The following is a 23,348-nucleotide window of genomic DNA, read 5'->3' as shown; positions in this document are numbered from 1 at the left end:
GAGGGTGGGAGGAGACCTGGCATCTTGAGGACAGAATGACCGCAAGCACTTACGTTCATAAAGGGAACGGTGACCTGCAAGACAACAAAAGAGACGGAGATGATGTTAGAAGACTGTCATCCTGAAAAAGGACCCAAGGGTTACATTAGTCGCTGGGCTCCACCTCACCTCACCGGGCTCTCCCGGGTGCTCTGTCAACAGTAGGCCCACTGGTCCCAGATCTGAGTCTACAGCTTGCAGCTTGAACCCAATTGTGACAGGCCAAGTCATTACCCTGTCTTCCAGTGGGCTCCCCCACCTCTGCCGACCTCTGAGTTACCGGTTCTACTGGAGCTGCCACAAAGGGTTTTACAGGTTGTTGCTCTCTCAAAGGGCAAGCGGGGGCTGGAACACCAGCTGCTCAGGAAGTCGTGTGGTCCACTGTGTCCACCTGGGGAAGGGGCGCCTTTCCTCACCCAGAGACACCATCTGCTCTTCACCATTGTGCTCCTGGAGCCTGGCAGGCACCCGGCACTGCTTCTAACTCACTCAAAGATGCTCACAGTGTGGTCTGTGGATCAGTCCAGGCAGCACCTGGGAGCTGGTTAGATACGTAGCATCTCAGGCCCCTCCATCAGCCGAAGGAGTCAGAACGTGTGTTTTAACAAGGCCCCAGGTGATTATCTGCACATTGGAGTTTGACAAGGTTATGGCGCATTCCCTTAGGTGCCCAGAGTTTCTTCTTTTAAAATGTTTATTTGTTGATAAATAAATAAGCATTTCTTTTTAATGTTTAAAATAAATGTTAAACACTCTTCGTTGCTGCACACGGGCTTCCTCCAGGTGCGGTGAGTGAGGACTTGTCTCTGTTGCGGTGCACAGGCTTTCGCTCCCACGGCTTCTCTTACTGCACAGCATGGGCTCCAGGCACACGAGCTTCAGCTCAGCAGTTGTGGCGCACAAGCTTAGCTGCTCCGTGGCGTGCGGGATCTTCCTGGACCAGGGATGGAACCTGTGTCCCCTGCATTGGATTCTTAACCACTGGACTACCAGGGAAGTCCCTGCCCAGACTTTCAAATCTTCCAACTGTTTGGCTTCTTCCAGCCTTCTATTCTTCACAGCAATTATGACTGTATCCCGCATACCTGCACTGGTGCATTGGGTTCCTAAAGGATTTCACTGGTTTTGTCTTCACATCACCTACAGTCAGCCCTTCACCATGCCCCTGCACCCCTCTTACTCCAGAGCCTTTCTGGCACCGCACTGCCTTCAGGACACATTTATCTGGGTGCAGACTTAATTTAGACTGAGCTTCAGTGGCTTTTCCCTCCCCGACTTCCCTGCATGCTCACCACCGATTTATTTTCCCCTTCTCACTGCCTATTGTCCCTCCCTGCCCCTCTCACAGGAATCCTCTGCGCATCAGATAGTCCCAGTTCTTAAGACACGTATTGCCTAGTGATGAAAAGACACTTAAACCTTAAGAACCAGAGATGCACAGACCAGGGGCTGTGAGAACACAGGGGAGGGGGCAGCTACCTACTTGGGGAAAAGTTCCAGAGAACATGTTATGTTCCACGAGCAGAGTTCTAAAAGCTGTGTGGGGGCTTGTCCTGCAGACAAAGTGCAGAGGGTAGAATGCACAGTCAAGGAGTGTGAAAGAACACAGAGGTAACATACAGTTCTCAGCAACTGTAAGGATCCAGGAAGGCTGGGGTAGGCATGAAGCAGGAAAGGAGAGGGGATTTAATGCTTATGGAGACAATGGGGGCTCCTGAAGGGTTTCAGTAGGGGAGACCATAATCTCTCACTTTCTCCATCTGTTTCAATTCTGCCCATCCTTCAGGGCTCTGAGAAGCCTTCCCCAGCTGCCTCATCATGATGCAATCTCTCTTTCTGCACTTCTACTGTAATGCCTTTCCATGTGCCACTTTTCAGGTCCTATCTTGGTGCAATGCTTGTCAACTTTCGTGTGGGAACATCATGACTCCTGCACTAAATTATGAGTCCTCTGGGGTCAGGAGTTGCATGTTATACTCTATCCTATCCTGAAGCTTTATACATAGTGCCTGGCACACAGCAGGCACTTAATAAAAGTAATCACTTCCCCATATGGGCTTCCCTGGTGGCTCAGATGGTAAAGAAAGTGCCTGCAATGCAGGAGACCTGGGTTCGATCCCTGGGTTGGGGAAGATCCCCTGCAGGAGGGCATGGCAACCCACTCCCTATTCGTGCCTGGAAAAGCTCATAGACAGAGGAGCCTGGCGGGCTTCAGTCCATAGGGTCGCAGAATCCGACACAACTGAGCGACTAACACATACATGTACATCCTTCCCCACTCAGCGTTTCTTTTACAGGCCTGGCAGTAATGACCCTGATTGACCACCAGAGGGCAGTGTATCTCTCCACTTGCGTCTCATCTGCAGGCAGAGCCTCCTTGTTGGAAGCTGGTTTGCTGAAATGTGAGGCGAGCCATGCTTCAGGGTTCATTGGGGCGTTTGTTGGGAGTTGGGGTGAGAAGGTGAACCTCAGCCTTGGGAGGACTTATACACCATCACAACAACATCACTCCTCCTTCTCCTGCTTCACTGGCCTGCTCAACCCTGAGATGGCTCAAGAGACAGAGAGACTCTAGTGACCTGAGGTTGCAGGAGCCAGCAGTGGTCCACTCTCCTGAAGTCTTGGCCTGGTCCCCCAGGATATCCCCAGGCTGCTTTAGGAAGCAGGGAATTATGAAACCATATAGGGAGAGCATCCTTCCTTCTCTGCCCTCCATGCCTGGCCTCCCTCTTTTAGCACCGTGAAGGCTGCACAGCAGAAGTGGTCTGTAAAGGGGAGCACGGCAGTATAGGCGGAGCCATGGGGCTGAAGGGCCATTCAAAGCCCAAATGTGCCACTTAGCAGGCACCCCATCTTGGAAGCTGGCCTTCTTTTTCATTTGTAAAAGAGAGATTACAAAAAAAACGCAGCTTACTAGTATGACCGTGAATAAAACGATTCACATATACAATGGCCCCTTGTAAACTCTAAGATACCCTTCAAGCATGGTTATCTGTACAGAAAAGGGAGACCCAGACATTTTGTGACCGCTTAAGTCTGGCCTCACAGTCGTAAACCAAGAAGGGACATGTAAAGTGCATGTGGCCAACTAGCCAGGTCCCGGCCAGCCCCCTGGAGGGTCCAGTCCTGGTGGTGCAACTCAGCATTTCAATTCTGCCTGCCACGGGTGTTTATGGTTTCAGGTGGGCTTGTTTTCCTTTTGCAAATAGATGTAAATAATCACAATAACTCCCTGAACCTAAACGGCTTTCATTTTACAGTTTACCATAAGTCTGAAATGGCAACCCACTCCAATATTCTTGCCTGGAAAATCCCACGGACAGAGGAGCCTGGTAGGCTACAGTCCATGGGGTTGCAAAGAGTCGGACACAACTGAGCGACTTCACTTTCTTTCTTAGTCTTTTCTCCTACATATGAATGCCTTCTGTTCTGAGAGCATGATCATTAGGTCCAATTTGCTCGTTAAGTCCAACAGTTAGCCTAGGTACTCAACTAACACAACTGGCCATATAGTAGTGTACTGCAATAGGTTTATAATACTTTTCACACAAATAATATGTAAAAACAAACACAAAACATTTTTAATCTTAAACTACAGTAGCTTGAAAACTACAGTAGTAAACAGCTGGCATTCAGGGGCTGGCATTTACAGAACAGGCAAGAATATTACTGCCTGGAGGAGGGAGAGGAGATGGGAGATGGTAGAGCTGAAGGACTGTCAACAATAGGAGATGGAGGCCAAGCTACAATTTCACTCATGCCTGATGTTGATGGCACAGGTTCTGGTTCCTTGCTGGATTCAATTCTATCTGTTGTTCAGTCACTAAGTTGTGTCTGACTCTTTGCGACCCTATGGACTGCAGCACGCCAGGCTTCCCTGTCCTTTACTATCTCTTGGAGTTCGCTCAGACTCATGTCCATGGAGTCAGCGATGCCATCCAACCATCTCATCCTCTGTCGTCCCCTTCTCCTCCTGCCCTCAATCTTTCCCAGCATCAGGGTCTTTTCCAATGAGTCGGCTCTTTGAATCAGGTGGCCAAAGTATTGGAGCTTCAGCTTCAGCGTCAGCCCTTTCAATGAATACTCAGGGTTGATTTCCTTTAGGTTTGACTGGTTTGATCTCCTTGCTTTCCAAGGGACTCTCAAAAGTCTTCTCCAATACCACAGTGTGAAAATGAAAACATCAGTTCTTTGGCACTTAGCCTTCTTTATGGTCTAACTCTCACATCTGAACATGACTACTGGAAAAACCATAGCTTTGACTATATGGACCTTTGTTGGCAAAGTGATGTCTCTGCTTTTAAATATGCCATTTAGGTTGGTCATAGCTTTTCTTTTAAGGAGCAAGTGTCTTTTAATTTCATGGCTGAAGTTACTGTTCAAGGTCATTTTGGAACCCAAGAAAATAAAGTCTATCACTGTTCCCATTTTTCCCCTATTTGCTATGAAGTAATGGGACCAGGCGCCATGATATTTGTCTTTTGAATGTTGAGTTTTAAGCCAGCTTTTCATTCTCCTCTTTCACCTTCATCAAGAGGTTCTTTAGTTCCTCTTCGCTTTCTGCCATTAGGGTGGTGTCATCTGCATATCTGAGGTTATTGATATTTCTCTTGGCAATCTTGACTCTAGCTTGGGCTTTATCCAACCTGGAATTTCTCATGATGTACTATGTGTATAAGTTAAATAAGCAGGGTGACAATATACAGCCTTGACGTATTCCTTGACCAATTTTGAACCAGTCCATTGTTCCTTGTCTGGTTGTAACTGTTGCTTCTTGACATGTATACAGGTTTCTCAGAAGGCAGGTAAGGTGGTCTGGTACTCCCATCTCTTTAAGAATTTTCCACAGTTGGTTGTGATCCACACAGTCAAAATCTTTAGTGTAGTCAATGAAGCAGATGTTTTTCTGTAATTTCCTTGCTTTCTCTATGAGCCAACAGATGTTGGCAATTTGATCTCCAGTTTCTCTGCCTTTTCTAAATCCAGCTTGTACATCTAGTTCTTAGTTCACATACTGTTGAAGCCTAGCTTGAAGGATTTTGAGCATGACAGTGTGTGAAATGAGTGAAATTGTGTGTAGTTTGAACATTCTTTGGCATTGCCCTTCTTTGGGATTGGAATGAAAACTGATGTTTTCCAGTCCTGTGGCCACTGCTGAGTTTTCCACATTTGCTGGCATATTGAGTGCAGCACTTTAACTGCATCATGATGATTTGCCTAAAGTCATATAATAGCAAGTGTCTGAGTCAGGACTGAAGTCAGGACTGAAGGGCAAGTGCTATGGAGTTTCTGCCACATCTCTTGCCTGATTAATTTCCTGAGGCTTTGAGAAGAAGGTCCCCATGTACCCTTGCAGAGCCTGGACAGAATGGATTCAGTGGGGACCAACTCAGGGGCTGGGGGCAGCCAAAGAGAACAAAGGCTGTTGCCAACTGCAGAGCCCCGGGCCCACCCTCTGTGACCAGGACTTTCTGGAGCTCCCTCTCCACCAGCACCTCTCTTCACCCAGGATCCAGGTACCTTCTCCCGTGCCTCACACTTACGTGAACAGCTGGATCAGTGACAGCCCAGTCACGCCGGTTGTGCCTGAGCAGACAGCAGCTGGGGGCGCATCATGGCCAAGGGCATCAGTTCCTGCCAGAGAAGGGAGGGGAAGAAGGTCAGTGAGAGCTGGTGGGGGAGGTTGAGAGGACGGACAGGTACACGCTGGCATCTGGCTGTGACCCCAGGACTCTGGAGTAGACATCCCCAAGGGGCTTGTTTCCTGACCTCCATGACTGCCTTGGTCTGAGGTCCCCCCAGCCTGAGAACCTAGGCTCAGACCTCTAAGGCCACATCCTATCCCGTCCTTGTTTCCTTCCCTCAGTGTCACTGCCTGGAACCCTCTGCGCAACGCGGCATCAGGACAAGAGCAACCTCCTGCTCTGGGAAGCAAGGCTCAATGGTGGAAGGGAGTCCAGCTCCTCTTTCATGCTCCTACTGGAGCATGCTGCCCTGTCCCCTGGTGGACGTGTCCCTTTTGGCTGCATAGCTGATCCCTCTCACTCTGGCCCCATATACTTCTTTCCCATCCCCTTACCCCATTCTTTCCTGGAACTGTCTGTATTCCCAGTTCCCAGAGCTGCTCACACCTTTCTCTTACTCCAATACCCTGACTCCTCAGGCCAACATGCCAACCGGACACTTGGATGGATACGTTCATGCTGATGGAGGTGGAGGAAGTGAGATCCACCGAGGAATCCAGTGTAAGCAAACTATTGGGCATCCCTTCAAGCCAAAATTCTTTATCCAGTCAACCTTATTTAGAGGAGCATCTGGGCCCAACCTAGGAATGGGGTGTTGGGGGCGGTGGGGAGAGGAAGGGTGCCCCCGATAGTGATGCTGGGTTGCTGCTCACTGTCCTGAGGAAAACCTGCTCCACTGGGTGTGTGTTTTCATTAGGGAGGGAGCCTAACCATGAACGGGATGTGCTGAGCCACCTTCCACAGGGACAGGGCTGACAACCTCCAGGATCTCTGGCTCAGCAGGAAGCTGGAGGTCAAAGCACAGACATTTTCAGGCCTCAAGGACTGCACCCATCTGAGTTCAGCAGGTCTCAGGAACAGAGCTCCCAGAGAAGTTGAGAAGGCAGTTGGTCACCTGCAGAGATGCTCCATCCCCGCCTCCACCTCCTTCTAGATCTAGGCCTTAACAATGTCTTCAGTGCCTGCCTTGGATGTTCTGGACACTGAGGCTTTCTCTTCTAAAAGATGTTTTCACTCATATGAAAATGTATGTCGTATGTAGCTGGATGTCAGAGTGGGACTCTTCCCACCTAAGTGTTGATTGAGATGCCAATGGGTTGACATCAGAAGACTAAAGTGAATTTGGAATAGGCCCCTCCTCCCTGGCCATGTGCAGGGAAATATACATGGGGATGCAAATCTGCTTCAGGATTTATGCTGTTGTTCACTCGCTAAGTCATGCCAGACTCTTTGTGACCCCATGGACTGCAGCACACCAGGCTTCCCTGTCCTTCACTCTCTCCTGGAGTTTGCTCAGATTCACGTTCATTGAGTCAGGATTCATGAGTGCTTTGTAAAAGAGAGATGGGTCAATAATCTGGTGACGATTTGGTGAGGAAGATTTCCTTGGCAAGAGCTGTTGCTGAGCCTTGAATCTCTCCAACCAGCAGAAGAGGCAGGAGGGCCATGGAACTGGCAGGGCTTATTGTCTTGAGTCCTGCCCAGCAGTGCCACCTGGAGGCGTGAGAAGACCCCAGTTGAGGAGGCCAGGCCTCCAGATGCCCCAGGGGCTGAGCAAGGAGTTGCCAAGAAGGCCAGGAATAGAGATGATGTGTTTGCCTGGGTTAAGGGACCTTAATAGGGTTAAGGGACCTTAACCTAATCAGGGAACCTCAGAAGAGCCCCAGAAAGCATTCACAAAAGCAGGAACCAGTCTAAAGCTACTCTCTGCTCTCTGTGAAAGAAAAGAAAGTGAAGTCACTCAGTCATGTCCGACTCTTTTCCACCCCATGGACTGTAGCCCACCAGGCTCCTCTGTCCATGGGATTTTCCAGGCAATAGTACTGGAGTGGATTGCCATTTCCTTCTCCAGGGGATTTTCCCAACCCAGGGCTCGAACCCAGGTCTCCCACATTGTAGACAGACGCTTTACCATCTGAACCACCAGGGAAGTCCCTCTGCTCTCTAACCAGTAAGAATTCTCCATTTCACAGCAGCTCCTGAGGATAGTGGGAGGGAGGGTAAGAGCGGGGGGAATGTAGACAGCAAGGGATTTGGGCCGTGCCCCAGTTGCAGCAGATCCAAAGTGGAGAAGAGGAGAAGAGTAACACTGTTGGGTGGGGAGTATTTTGATTATCACTCATGACTGACACTCTAATTTCTGAGTTGAAACTCTATCTATAACTTAGAGTGACTATGAGACTATCACCTAGGAGGGAATGAAAAAGCAATGGGTCTGGCATAAGTTTTACTCTAGGAGCAGGGGCAGATTTCTCCCACTGAACACATTTTAAATTAAAGGGATACTTGATCGTACACCATGATCAAGTGGAATTTATCCCAAGGATGCAAGGATTCATCAATATACGTATATCAATTAGAGTAATACATGGCATTAACAAACTGAAGAATAAAACCATACAATCATCTCAGTATATGTAGAAAGTTTTTGACAAAATTCAACACCCATTTATGATAAAAATTCTACAGAAAGTGGGCACAGGGGGAACATAACTCAACATAGTAAAAGCTATATATGACAAACCCATAGCTAACATCATTCTCAAGGGTGAAAAACTGAAAGCATTTCCTCTAAGATTAGGAACAAGACAAGGATATCCACTCTCACCACTTTTATTCAACATGGTTTTGGAAGTCCTAGAGACAGTAATCAGAGAAGAAAAAGAAATAAATTCAAATTGGAAAGGAAGTAAACTGTCACTGTTTGCAGGTGATGTGATACTATATATAGAAAATCCTAAAGATGCTACAAGAAAACTACTAGAGCTCATCTATGAACTCGGTAAAGTTGCAGGTTACAAACTTAATACACAGAAATCTACTGCGTTTCTATACACGAAAAATGAAAGATCAGAAAGAGAAATTCAAGAGACAATTCCATTTACCAGGCATCAGAAAGAATAAAATACCTAGGAATAGAGCTATCTGAGGAGACAAAAGACTGTACTCTGGAAACTCTAAGACACTGATGAAAGAAATAAAAGACAACACAAACAAATGTAGAAATATACCATGTTCTGGGATTGGATGGATTAATACTGTGAAAATGACTATACTATACCAAAGCAATCAACAGATTCAATGCAATCCCTATCAAATTACCTATAGCATTTTTCACAGAATTAGAACAAAAAATTTTACAGTTTGTATGGAAACACAAGAGAAGACTCCAAATACCCAAAATAACCTTAAGAAAGAAAAATGGAGCTGGAGGAATCAGCCTTTCAGATTTCAGGCTATACTATAAACTACAGTAATCAACAGTATGATGCTGGCATAAAAACAGAAATTAGATCAATGAGACAGAATAGAAAGTTCAGAGATAAACCCATGCACCTACGGTCACCTAATCTGTGATGAAGGAGTTAAGACTATACAATGGAGAGAAAACAGTCTCTTCAACAAGTGGTGCTGGGAAAACTGGCCAATACAACTAAAAGAATGAAATTAGGAAACTCTCTAATACCATACACAAAATAAACTCAAAATAGATTAAAGATCTAAATGTAAGGCCAGGGCTATAAAGCTCTTAGAGGGAAACATAAGCACAACGCTCTTTGACATAAATCGCAGCAAGATCTTTTTTGATCCACTTCCTAGAGTAATGAAAATAAGCAAAAATAAATAAATGGGATCTAATTAAATTTAAAAGCTTTTGCACAGCAAAGGAAACCATAAACAAAATGAAAAGACAACCCACAGAACAGGAGAAAACATCTGCAAATGAATTGACCAACAGGGATTAATCTCCAAAATACACAAACAGCTCATGCAACTCAGTATCAAAAAAAAACACAATCAAAAAGTATTTATGTATGGTAGAAACCAACACAAATATTATAAAGCAATTATCCTCCAATTAAAAATAAATAAAAATTTGAAAAATGGGAAGAAGATCTAAATATACATTTCCCTAAAGAAGATATACAAGGAGGCTGAAAATCACATGGAAAGATGTTCAACATCCTAATTATCAGAGAAATGCAAATCAAAACTACAATCAAAACTATCATCTCACATAAATTAGAATGGCCATTATCAAAAAAATCTACAAATGAGAAATGCTGGAGAGGCTGTGGAGAAATGGGAACCCTCCTATACTGTTGGTAGGAATGTAAATTCATATAGCTATTATGGAAAATTAATATGGAGAATATTAAAAATCTAAAAACAGAACTACCGTATGACCCAGCAATCCCACCCCTGGGCATATACCCAGAGAAAAGACATAATTCAAAAAGATACATGCACTGCTATGTTCCCAGCAGCACTATTCACAATAGCCAAGCCATGGAAGCATCCTGAGTGTCCATCAACAGAGGAGGGGATAGAGAAGATGCGGTGCATAGATAATGGAATATGACTCAGTCATTTGTTGTTGTTATTTAGTCACTAAGTCGTGTCTGACTCTGTGAGACTCTGTGGAGTCCACCAGGCTGCTCTGTCCATGGGGTTTCCTAGGCAAGAATACTGGAGTGAGTTGCCATTTCCTTCTCCAGGGGATCTTCCTGATTGAACCCATGTCTTCTGCTTGGCAGGCGGATTCTTTACCACTAAGTCACCTGGGAAGCCCTTACTCAGCCACAGAAAAGAACAAAATAATGCCAGTTGCAGCAACATAGATAGACCTAGAGATTGTCATAGAGTGAAGTAAGTTAGACACGGAAAGACAATATCATACCATGTCGTTTATATATATAATTTTTTTAAAAGAGTACATACAAATGAATTTAATTACAAAACAGAAGTGGAGTCACAAATGTAGAAAACAAATTTATTGTCACTAGGGGATGTGGGGGGGAGGATAAACTGGAAATTGGGATTGACATATATATACTCCTATATATAAAATAGATAGCTAATAAGAACATGCTGTATAGCATAGGGAACTCAACTTAACACTCTGTAATGAACTATATGCGAAAAGAATCTAAAGCCCCTATGCTGGGAAAGACTGAAGGCAAAAAGAAGGGGGCGACAGAAAATGAGATGGTTGGATAGCATCACCAACTCAATGGACATGTTGCTGTTGTTATTCAGTCACAAAATTGTGTCCAACTCTTTGCAAACTGCAGCACACCAGGCTTCCCTGTCCTTCGCTATCCTCAGGGGAGTCTGGTATGCTGTAGTCCAAGGCGTTGCAAAGAGCTGGACACGACTAAGTGACTCAACAATAACAACAAATAACCAATTCGCTTTGCTGTACGGCAGGAACTAACAGAACATTGTAAATCAACAATACACCAACAGAAAGTTTTTAAAAAATAAAGTGATAGACCGCCTAGATTTTGATCCATGAAAGTGAGACAAAACACAAGTTACAGACTAGGAGAGATGAAAATGGAATATTACCACATATGCTGCAAACATAAGGAAACTAAAGGGTATTAAAAACAACTTTATGCCAATAATCTAAAAATAAAGATGAAATGAATACATTTATGGAATAATGTAACCTACCAATATTTCCTCAAGAAGAAATAAATTACTTGAAAGATCTTATAATGTGAAGAAATCAAATCATCAAAAGTTGACTTTCAAAATAAAGAAGGAAAAAATAAAACACGTAGGCCCAGAGAGCTTCACCAGAAACACCTACCAAACATTTAATACAGAAACCATCCTATCTCACACAAAGCATTCCAAGAACAGAAAAAGAAGAAACACTCTAAGTCATCTTACTATCACTTTTCACTAGCAACAAACAGAAAACGTAATTTTAAAGACATCATATAAAATAATGAGAAAATTATTAAGTCCTAGCAGAGAAGACAATGGCACCCCACTCCAGTACTCTTGCCTGGAAAATCCCATGGACGGAGGAGCCTGGTAGGCTGCAGTCCATGGGGTTGCTAAGAGTCAGACATGACTGAGCGACTTCACTTTCACTTTTCCCTTTCATGCATTGGAGAAGGAAATGGCAACCCACTCCAGTGTTCTTGCCTGGAGAATCCCAGGGACGGGGGACCCTGGTGGGTTGCCGTATATGGGGTCGAACAGAGTCGGACACGACTGAAGCGACTTAGCAGCAGCAGCAGCAGCAGCATTAAGTCTTAGGTGTATATGATACCCTGGAGTAGAAAATGGCAACCCATTCCAGTATTCTTGACTGGGAAATTCCATGGACAGAAGAGCCTAGCAAGTTACAGTCCATGAGGGTCTTAAAGAGTCGGACACAACCGAGAGCACACACACATAAAATACAAGCTATATAGGAGACAACAGAGGACGAGATGGTTGGATGGCATCACTGACTCAATGGACATGACTTTGAGCAAGCTCCAGGAGATGTTGAAAGACAGGGAAGCCTGGCATACTGCAGTCCATGGGGATTGCAAAGAGTTGGACACAATTGAGCAACTGAACAACAATATAGGGATTATTTTTTAGAAATCTTTAAAATTTTATGGAAAGACTTAAAGATGCCTAAATAAATGGAAGGTTATACCAAAAAGATAAAAATAAAATAAAAAGTAAAGGGATATTTGAAGAAAAAAAATCAAAGTTGCTTTTTGGGCATAAATCATGCAATATGCTTGCTTAACCAGTTACTTTATAGAAAAATGGTCCGTGGAAATGGAAGAACTCTAAAAAATTTGTCCCAACATCTTTACTTCTCTAGAAGAAGAAATCAAGTTCAGAGAGGACAAGTGACTTACTTAACCACACACAGCAAGGTAGAGATGGAACTGGAGAGGCACTGGGAGCAGAGCCTCCTGGCCCCTGCTGTCTCTCCTCCCAGCACATCTGCTCTTATCTCACCAGGAGCTAAGGTGTCCCTAAAGCTGGATTTCTCACATTGGCTTGACGGTAACAATCCACCTGAGCCACACATTAAGGCAGAGACTCCAGATCTCCTGAAGCAGCATCTCCAGAGGAGGGACCCAGAATCTGCGTCTTTAACAGGTTTGAATCTTGCCATCTGGTCCTTTTGGGAAAAGATGCAGGAATGAAGGTCTTTGGGAGGATTTCAGGCTGGAGGCAGCAGGGGAGGTGGGTGACCTTGCGGAGCCTGTGGCATCATCTGCTGCCCATAACAAGGCTGAATCTGGATTCTGTGTCCTCAGGGCAAACAGGCCAAAAGGAGGACGAGGGGAGTGCGAGGAGAACCAAAGGTAACACAGTGTCTCTGGGTGGGATGGAGCCAATAGAGGTCAGGGTGGGGAACCTTAAGGCCATTCTTCTAGTGAAAGCTGGGGGAACATAAAAGCCACCCTGATCTGATCTCATTTACAAAGCAGAAATAGAGACACAAACAGAGAACAAATGTATGGATACCAAGGGGGAAAGGAGGGGGGGATGAATTGGGAGATTAGGATTGACACATACACACTACCATGGATATAAAAGATACCTAATGAGAGCCTACTGTATACAGCACAGGGAACTCTACTCGGTGCTCTGTGGTGACTTAAGTGGGAAGGAAATCCAAAAAGGAAGGGATGTATGTACACGTATAGCTGATTCACTTGGCTGAAGAGCAGAAACTAACACAACATTGTGAAGCAACTCTACTTAAAAAACAAAAAATAGCCTCCCTGATAGAATGTGCTGGAAATGGGTTTCCCAGTCCCCATAAGGCCAGGGGTCTGTGTTCCCTCTGAAGGACCCCTGCCCTCAGTGACTTCAGCACCCAGAGGCGGGGTCATCTCCCTCACCGCCTGGACCAACAGTGACAGGAAACCCCTGCCGCAGCTGGCACCAGCCCATGTAATTAATGATCAGCTGCCCCCTGCACCCTGCTTGGCCCCCTTTGGAGCACAAGTTAATTGAGCAGGGCCTAAGCACCGGCTGATCTCAATTTCTTCTGATGCAATTAAGCCTTCTCCAGTCATTTATTAACTCATGAAATTGACACAGCAGGTTAGCAGCTCCTAAGAAGAGCCGTTTTTTCCCCCTTGTTCCCTGTCTCCTCAGATATCAATGCTCTGGCATGGCTGGCGGAGGGAATCAGACAAAGAGGCTCCTTTTACTCTGATTGTACTTATGGCCATTACCAAGCCCTGATTCCTGGGATGAGGGTGAGACGACTTGGTGGTCAGATTGGTCCCTTTGCCCCAGAGGAAGTACCACAGCAGCAGAGAGGTGTGTGCTGTTTGAGTAGGGGCCTGAGAGATACAGGGAAACTCAGCAAATCATCAAGGGAAAAGAGAACCTCCATATAATAACGATAGTAAACAGACAGTTTATAAAACAGAATCAAAAGGCTAACAAGAAAATGAAGAGATGCCCAAACTCAACATAATCTAGGAAATGCAAATGGAAACCATAGTGAGCTATCCTCCTACACTGGTAGACTAGCAAAAACTGGGGGGGTTAGGGGCACTGCTGGTGGGGTGTAGTCATAACAGCTGTTGAGGGCGAGACTTGCCACTACTTGGTCATATTAAGTTCAGACCCCATGAGACAGCAACTCTGCTCCTGGGTCTGTGTCCCCCAAATTTCTCAATATATCCATATGGTGTCACTTGTGAAGATGTTCATCCCTGTGTTTTTTATGGTGGCAGAGAACTGGAAGCAAGCTCAGTGATCATCACTGGAGAGTATAAAGTCAGGTAGACATACACCTCAGAGGATAATGCAACTGCTGAGAGCAATGGACCAATCGGACCAGAGTAACACAGAGCGACAGGGATAAATGTTAGCAGAGGGCTAGGTTAAAAAAAAAACACACACACAAACAGAATTAGATGTATAAAGATGTATAACACTGCTTATATAAATTTAAAATACAAGCACAGGTCCAGCAACTGGGTTAAGAATCCTCCTGCCAATGCAGGGGACACAAGTTCGACACCTGGTCCAGGAAGAACCCACATGTTGTGGGGCAACTAAGCCCATCTGCCACAACTACTGAAGCCCTCAGGCCCTAGAGCCTGTGCCCCACAAGAGAAGCCACCACAATGAGAAGCCCGCACACCGAAACTCCAGAGTAGCCCCTGCTCACCCCAACTAGAGAAAATCCTGAGCAGCAATGAAGGCCCAGCATAGCCAAAAATAAACAAATCAAACTGAAAAAAGAAAAGATCCCGCAATCACCAAACTATGCTTTAAAAAAAAAAACACATACCAAAACAAAAACAACAACCCCCTCACCCAAGTTCATAGATACAGAGAACAGGTTGGTGGTTGCCAGAGGTAGGGAGTGGAGAAGGGAGAAATGGGTGAAGAGGGTCAAAAGGTACAAACTTCCAGTTATCAGTAAATAAGTCATGGAGAAATAATGCACAGCATGGTGACTATAATAATACTCTGTTGTACTTGAAAGTTTCCATGAGAGTAGACCTTAAAAGTTCTCATCACAAGAAAAACATTTTTTGGCCACTGGTCACGGGTGATAAGTAGACTTATTGTGGTGATCATTTTGCAATGTATACAAATATGAAATTACTATGTGATATACCTGAAATCAATACACTGTTATCTGTCAATTTTACCTCAATAAAACAAAATCCAAAATACATACCCCAAAATGTATATGCATTAAGCATGTTAGAATGGCTGACTGTGGAAGGAGGAGAATGAAAACAGGAATAAGAATAAAAGAGAAAAAAAAATAATAGAGAAGAAGGGCCTTGCCCAGACCAATGATGAATCATATTGTGGACTATCTGAGAAGTAATACTGACAAGTATAATTAACATTCTACATCTGAGGTCCAACCCAAACAAAAAGGAAAGGGGTCTCTCACCACCCCCAGGAGGGCCTCCGTGCTGCACACTTCTGACTTTCCTATCTGTTCTCAGGTAACTGTATTGTTGCCACACTGGGGTCAAGTGGGTATATTTTGTTTTCTTCTTAAAATGACAGACCATTTAAAGGCATTGGAATCTTGTGTCTTCATAAAGCTCCACTCCAGCGTTCAGCACATTTTAGACTGTGGGATGGCAGATCTAATGGGGAAGCTGCTTTGCATGCAGAGCGTGGGCTGTTTTATGCAGATGACACTTGTCTCTGTGGCTCTTGGGGTCAGGGTTCCCGATTATGGGCCTGTTCTCTCTGCTTCAGACAGATGACTGTGGAGGTCAGCAAGCGTGTTAAAGGCTTGGTTCACCTTGGACTCGACTCTCTTTCCCTTTCTGCCTTTCAAAACAACATTCGTTACTTCTGACAGAGTTTTCCTGTAGGCATCTTGTTTGATGTTCAGACACGGCAGTTTTTTTACTTCTCTTATTTCACAGAAAACATAAAGCTCAGAAAAGCGAAGTGGCTTAGCCAAGGTCACACAGCTATTTTGGGGAGAGCCAGGACACCCTGCCCTCACCATTCTTCCATGCCCAGTGTAGTTCTTGCTCTGCAAGGAACACATGCCCTGTGCCATGGCCCCATTTCCATGTCACCCCAGCCTTTCGGACTCCACGTTCTATTTTCTGACTCACCGCTGGCAGGAGGGACGGGGCATCATGGCCTGTGTGTTGGGAAGACACATTGGTCTATATGGTTCACTTGGATTTCCCTCCATCTGTATTTGATCTCTACTGGCATTTGGGAGGTGTTCCGAGATCCCTAGGCAGCAGGCCTCCAGCCCACTGACCGTGAACATGCTTGTTAGGAAAGGCAGAAGCCTCTGTGGGGTTTGTTTCTCCTTGCTGGAAAGACATCAGCAGTCTGGAAGAGATCCAGGTGAGAACGCAGGCCATTGAAAGGAAGTAAAGTTTCAGGCCAGATGGTGATAAGGAGAGGCAAGGCGCTAGGCTAACAGGTGGACCAGAAGGAGCTAACCTGTGAGGGATGGGTAACTTTGCTTTATCACCTGCAAATGGCCTTTAAAGAAACGTTGGGGCTTCCAGCTCCCCACAAGAAGTGGAGATGGAGATAGTTTCCCATTTCATCCACTGGTCCCTGAGGGCTGAAGGCGTTGAAAACTGCTTGTGGCCAGATTACTCATCAGGGAAAGCTCCAGAACAGACTGGATACAGATAAGCCATGCTCTCTCAGAAAACAGGTTACAAAAGAGCAACTTTACATTTTTTTGTGTGTGCAATAGGAAAACATATTGCATAATAGGGAAACATACACTATTTATAGCTTTCCCCCTCTTCTGCTTTCTGCTAATCTGTGTCTACCAGCTCATCTGGACTGGAGAGTAAAAGGTAAATCGGGAGACACCATTCTATTTGAATAGATATGACCTGACCTGAATACACTTAGACAATGAAAGGAGAAGAGGAGAAATTCAAGAGCTGGCATGAAAGGTACTTGAAAGCATTCTGGAGAGACTGCAAAGAGGAGGAGACTTGAGGTGGCTGCCATGTGCATGAGACACTTGGAGAGGTGGAAATGGGAAAGAGGTTGTTGTTCAGTCGCTCAGTTGTGTCTGACTCTTTGCGACCCCATGGACTGCAGCACGCCAGGTTTCCCTATTCTTCACCATCTTCTGGAGCTTGCTCAAACTCACATCCATTGAGTCAGTGATGCCCTCCAACCATCTTGTCCTCTGTCATTCCCTTCTCCTCCTGCCTTCAATCTTTCCCAGTATCATCAGCCTTTTTTAATGAGTCAGTTCTTTACATCAGGTGGCCAAAGTATTGGAGCTTCAGCTTCTCCATCAGTCCTTGCAATGAATTCTCAGGATTGATTTCCTTTAGGATTGACTAGTTTGATCTCCTGGAAGTCCAAGGGACTCTCAAGGTAAAGAGGAGTTTTGAGTATTTTATATATTATGAATGAAATTTATTCCCCTGGGATTTCCCAAAATCTTCAATAAAGGTTTACATTCCTTTCCACATAGGTTTTGCATATTGGATTGAGTTTAAATAAGACACCTTGAGGAGACCGAGCCCACAGGGCAACTTTTCCTTTTTTTTTTCACAGGTTATCATCATAAAGGAGGATGATTTGTCCAAAGAAAGATAATTGGGGGAGAAGACTTTTGAGAGTCCCTTGGACTGCAAGGAGATCCAACCAGTCCATCCTAAAGGAGATTAGTCCTGAGTGTTCATTGGAAGGACTGATGTTGAAGCTGAAACTCCAATACTTTGGCCACCTGATGTGAAGATCTGACTCATTTGAAAAGACCCTGATGCTGGGAAAGATTGAGGGCAGGAGGAGAAGGGGACGACAGAGGATGAGATGGTTGGATGGCATCAGTGACTCAATAGACATGGGTTTGGATAAACTCTGGGAGTTAGTGATGGACAGGGAGGTCTGGCGTGCTGCAGTCCACGGGGTTGCAAAGAGTCGGACACAACTGAGTGACTGAACTGAACCGAACCAGTAACTCTTGGGCTTTCCCTGTGGCTCAGCTGGTAAATATTCTGCCTACAATGTGGGAGACCTGAATTTGATCCCTGGGTTGGGAAGATCCTCCGGAGAAGGGAAAGCCTACCCACTCCAGTATTCTGGCCTGGAGAATTCCATGGGCTGTAAGTCCATGGGGTCACATACAGTCGGACATGACTGAGAGACTTTCAGTTTCACCAGTAACTCTCAGAGGTGGGAGGATGCCAATTTAGGTCAAGTTGGAAAGGGATATAGAGATTAGTGTTTATGAACTTCCTAAGTAGAAAGAGAAGATAGGGATTTGGTAGGAAGTATGAATGATAAACAATTCCCCAATATATTCCTAGTAAGTAGTCCCTCTGGGACCAGCCAACATCAGCTCCAGGCTATGGCCAAGCCTGCATCTGGGTCTCTGACCCGGGGGGGGCCATAGTGATGTTTTAAAAGAAATCTCCTCTTATTTGAATGACCACTCCTTAATTTTATACACTTTTCCTACTTGATACTTTGTGCTTTTCTTATCAATCTCTTTGAATATTACCAGTTAGGCATATTAACACTTGCGGTGTCAAAACTACTGTAAATGTTTTCCCCAGTATGAATTCCTTTACAGTGTAAAAGCTTTAAACTTTTAGGGAGCTAAATCTTTCATCACTTTTTCTTCCCTACTTGGCTTAGGAAGTTTTGCACACAGACTTATGTAAGAAATGTTTCACTTTAAAAATTTAATTATTCATCTTGCAGGGATCTGTTTTTGTGCTCTTAGGGTTTCAGTTTTAGTTTTTTTTTCCTTAGATAGAAAGCCAGTTCTGCCGGGTAAGCCGAATTGTCTTAGACTAAATTATCGTCTTTAGTACATATTAATTTCAGATCTATTTATGTGTGGATCTATTTCCGAATTCCCTATTCAATTCTACTTACCTACAATTATTCATATGCCCCACTGTCTTAAGTAACTTGATTTATCATAAATTTTTAATGACTTGTAAGACTATATATACTTTTATTGAAGTATAGTTGATGTGCAATATTATATGTTTCAGGTGTACAATAGTGATTCACAATTTTTAACAGTAATATTCCAATCACAATTATTATAAAATATTGGCTATATTCCCTGTGTTGTATTATATATTCTTATAGCTTATTTATTTTATACACAGTCGTTTGTACCTCTTAATCCCCTACCCCTATCTTGCCCCTCCCCTCTGCCCTCTCCCCACTGGTAATCATTAGCTTGCTATCTATATTTGTGAATCTGTTTCTTTTTCTGTTAAAATCACTAGTTTGTCTTATTTTTTAGATTCTACATATAAGTGACATCATGCAGTATTTTTCTTTCTCTATATGACTTATTTCACTTAGCATGCTGCTGCTGCTAAGTCACTTCAGTCGTGTGCGACTCTGTGCGACCCCATAGACAGAAGCCCACCAGGCTCCCCAGTCCTTGGGATTCGCCAGGCAAGAACACTGGACTGGATTGCCATTTCCTTCTCCAATGCATGAAAGTGAAAAGTGAAAGGGAAGTCGCTCAGTTGTGTCCAACTCTTAGCGACCCCATGGACTACAGCCTACCAGGCTCCTCCATCCATGGGATTTTCCAGGCTGGAGTGGGGTGCCATTAGCATAAAACCCTCCAAATCCATCCATGTTGTTACAAGCAGTAAACTTTATTTTTTTCAGCTGAGTAGTATTCCAACACACACACACTTGTGTGTATAGATATATGATATATATGTATATACATACACATCTTTATCTCTTCATCTGTAGATGGACACTTAGCTTGCTTCCATATGGTAAGACTACTTTTTAACTTTTTATTACTGTGTAAAGTATAGTGAAACTGTTAGTTGCTCAGTCTTGTCTTACTCTTTGTAACCCCATGAGTACCTACCCACTAGGCTTCTCTGTCCATGGAATTCTTTAGACAAGAATACTGGATTGAGTAGCCATTCCTTCTCCAGTGGATCTTTCTGGCCCAGGGATCGAACCCAGGTCTCCTGCATTGCAGGCAGATTCTTTACCATCTGAGTCACTAAGGAAGTCTGTGTCACATATAAAAAGGGCACAAATCAAATTTTCTCACTGCGAACACATCCATGTAACTTGCCCCCTAGAAGTCTCCCTTAGGGTTCTGGCTTACGAGACTGTCTTTAACTCCTGGGCAGAGCTCTGGTGATTGGCACGTGAGTGTAGACTTTCTCATGACCACTTTCTCATGACCACTGCTGGCTCCTGGGCCATAGCTTCTTACAGAGTGGCTCAGGGCCTTATAACCAGAAGCCAAGGTGGAGAAGATTGCTGTGGCTGGACTATGATGAGGAGAGAGATGTGAACTTCTGCCCCAGAGCTTTCCCACCTGGAAAGGGCACTGAACCGTGTCATCTGTCAATGAGCAAAGAGGCAAAGCAACTGAAGCCTGAAGTCTCTCAGTTTCTTCTCACCAACAGCAGGAAGAGCTGGGCTATTCCCTTTTCAAACTCCACTGTCCAGGTGGTGGAACCGGGAGGATCTGGGACACAGGCCCCTTGAGAGGGTGGGTGCAGGGGCTGCTACTCCTTTCTCTGTGCAGAGAGCCCTCAGGGGAGGACATCCCACCCCAAATCAAAGCCGCCCTGCGTAATACTGTCTAGTGAGTTCTGTTCTGTGGACAGGGAAAACTTTATGGATGATGCTCTGTTAGGGAAAACTTTTCCTTAATTTGGATTCAGACTAAACTGTCTCAGAATTATTTGGCCTTGGGAGACATGTGGTATGAATGTGCGTGTGTGCACACACATGCTCAAACCAACACCAACCCTCTGGAGAACCGCCATACGCAAACCCGCACATCACACTACCTTCGAGAGAGACAGGCAGACAGGGAGGGTCAAAGCCCAAACTGGACTGACCTGCGATGGTGAAGACTCTCCCTCCCCCAAATGCCCTAGGTGATTCTAGATTGGTGAGTTCAGATGCTGGGAAATGGACTTCGAGCATACTATGTCCCCTGTATTGCCATGGAGAGACAAGGCTGGCAGATCCTAAGGAACAAACAAAGCCTGTGGGTCATGGACCCAAGAATGGTCCCCTCTGAGAAAGCGAGGAAGAAAAAGAGGAAAAGGGAGACAACTCACTTGCTGTCTTGCTTGATGCTATAGGACTGGCCAGGCTCCATATCCTGTTCAGTGTTTTCCTCCTGGCAGACTACACCCCTCTAATTATTCCTGACCTGCCAATCAAACCTGTTCCTGCAGAAGTCTTGGCAGGGATGGGAGATTGGAGAACTGGGCCACTAAAGGCAAATGTGATTTCTCTATCCCACTGCTCATTGGCGGCTGATACAAAAAGGGCAGATCCAACTAGAAGGTCAGTGACTCCCAGATGAAAAACAACCAAAGCGTTGCTGAGAGTGGCAGGGAGAGGAAGAGAAGGAGCATATTGTGTGGACATGCTGATCCCCACAGCTGATTTAGGATCAGACGTGGCCTGCTTCCTTGTTTTCTTAAATTTTCTGGAGAAGGAGTGAGGGGGAGTGGGGGAGAGGTAGAAAGATGACACTTGGGTAACAAATAATAAAGGAAGAGATGAGCGGAAAGCTGCCTCTGTGTAACTCTCACCTGTTCGAGCTGGTTTGCCTTCGAGGGTCATTTATGATGGATCCCTCTCTCTGAAAGACAGTCTTCTCAACATCTCAAGACAGATAGCATGCCATATATCAATGCTCAGTTAGCTGGCGTAAAAGAGAAGTCCCCAAACCTAGGGCCTGTATATTAGGCAAGGAGCCTTGCATGTGGGGACCCAGGATCCTCCCATTTTGGGCCTCTTTGCCTCCAGCCACCAGACAGAGGATGAGTGGAGGATCATGAGAGGAAGGGTTCTGTGGGTCAGACCTGCAGGAGTGCACGTCAGTTCTACTCCCATGCCATTGGCCAGACTCAGGCCACACCTAAGTGCAAGGGAAGCTGGGAGACGTAAAGGACCGAGTGCCTGGGAAGGAGGAGGACCAGGTTGTATAGCGCAGAGGCATCTCTGCCACAGCCCCTACCTTCTAGTCCAGTTTTAGTCCTTGGCATTCTCTCTTTGCACTTTTGCTCCAGTAATACTGAAATGCATGTCTTTCCCTAGTTAAGCCATCCTCTCTTACATCTCTTCATCCTTATATATACTGTTCCTTCATCCTAGGCCACCTGTATCTATTTGGCAAATTTTTATTACTCCTTTAGGAATCAGCTTGAGAAGACCTCCTGCCCCTTTCAGCATTCCATAACTCCCCTAGGCAGGCTTCACACTTCCTCATTCTGTACCTTATGGATCCCTCCCTTGTAGCACTTACATAATTTATAATCCATAATTTATCATTGTTTTGCAATGGGCCCATCTCCGTTACTAAACTGCAAGCCCAGTTCTGGCAGGAATGGCACCTGCTTAGCAGAATGCCTGGGACAAAAAGGACTCAGTAAACATTTACCGATTGAATGAACAAAAGACAGAGCATCTGCCCTGGTTTTCTTTTTTCCAGGCTAAATGTTCTCATTTCCTTTTACCTTTCCCCAGGTGCATGGCTTTGAATCTCTTTATTATCCTTGTCCCTGTCTTCAAAATGAGCTCCAATTTACCAAATTCATCATCAAATTAGGAGCCCCACATCTGAATAGGGCTCTCTGGGCTTGAATTGACTGGTGCCGGCTTCACTGGACTGGCTTTGCCCCCTCGTCCAGTGGCAAAATTCATGGCCAGCGTGGGACAGGGCCTCAGCTACGGTCATAGTCGCTTCTTTCCTCTCGGAATACTTCCCTCTTCCCCGAGCCATGCACATCTAATATTTCACTCAAGAATCATCCCTTCTGATAGGACATTTTAAAGATCTAAGGGGAAGGGCATTAAGTTTAGATGTGTAAGTATTGCTGGGTTATGTGGGGTTTTCAAATTTATTCCAGATGTTTCTATGTCTATAGACAGGGACAGTCACTGTGCCACACTTTCTTTCCTAGCAGGGGAATCACCTGTGTAGCCTCTTTTTGTCATGTAATTATAAACAACTGGTATGGTGGGTTGGAGTGTAATATCTAGTCCTTCCTCCTGTTGCCTGTCTTACTGCATTGCAGAGGCTAGAACTCTAAAAGTGACATTTTCCAGATTCCCTTTGCAGCCAGGGTTCTGGTCATGATTTAAGTGGGGCCAATCACATGCATCGCATCTCACGTGGCTCGGTGGTAAAGAATCCGCCTGCCAATGTGGGACACACAAGTTCATCACCTGGGTCAGGCAGATCCCCGGGAGGAGAGCAAGGCAACCCATACCAGTATTCCTGCCTGGGAAATCCCAAGGACAAAGGAGCCTGACAGGCTACAGTCCATG

At 45.1% G+C, this 23,348-nt stretch overlaps 1 protein-coding gene across 4 annotated transcripts in view; it reads right to left on the bottom strand.

The window, feature by feature from the left end:
- The window catches only part of LOC129653286 (protein FAM163A), a 105,315-nt gene that overhangs the window by 5,444 nt on the left and 76,523 nt on the right, over nucleotides 1-23,348 (bottom strand). For 3 of the 4 annotated variants that reach the window (XM_055582832.1, XM_055582833.1, XM_055582834.1), the window contains exons 2-3: nucleotides 5,583-5,673; nucleotides 54-74 (exon numbers count right to left, since the gene is read on the bottom strand). The gene's annotated coding sequence lies outside the window, so the exon portion shown is untranslated. Of the gene's footprint in view, nucleotides 1-53; nucleotides 75-5,582; nucleotides 5,674-17,181; nucleotides 17,226-23,348 lie in introns of those variants that run through there. The other variant, XM_055582835.1, reaches the window with a different exon arrangement.

Source organism: Bubalus kerabau, chromosome 5, assembly GCF_029407905.1.
Source record: "Bubalus kerabau isolate K-KA32 ecotype Philippines breed swamp buffalo chromosome 5, PCC_UOA_SB_1v2, whole genome shotgun sequence".
In the NCBI taxonomy this organism is placed as follows: Eukaryota; Metazoa; Chordata; class Mammalia; order Artiodactyla; family Bovidae; genus Bubalus; species Bubalus kerabau.
The sequence above is the reverse complement of the archived record's forward strand: the minus strand, read 5'-3'. Positions and strand labels throughout refer to the sequence as shown.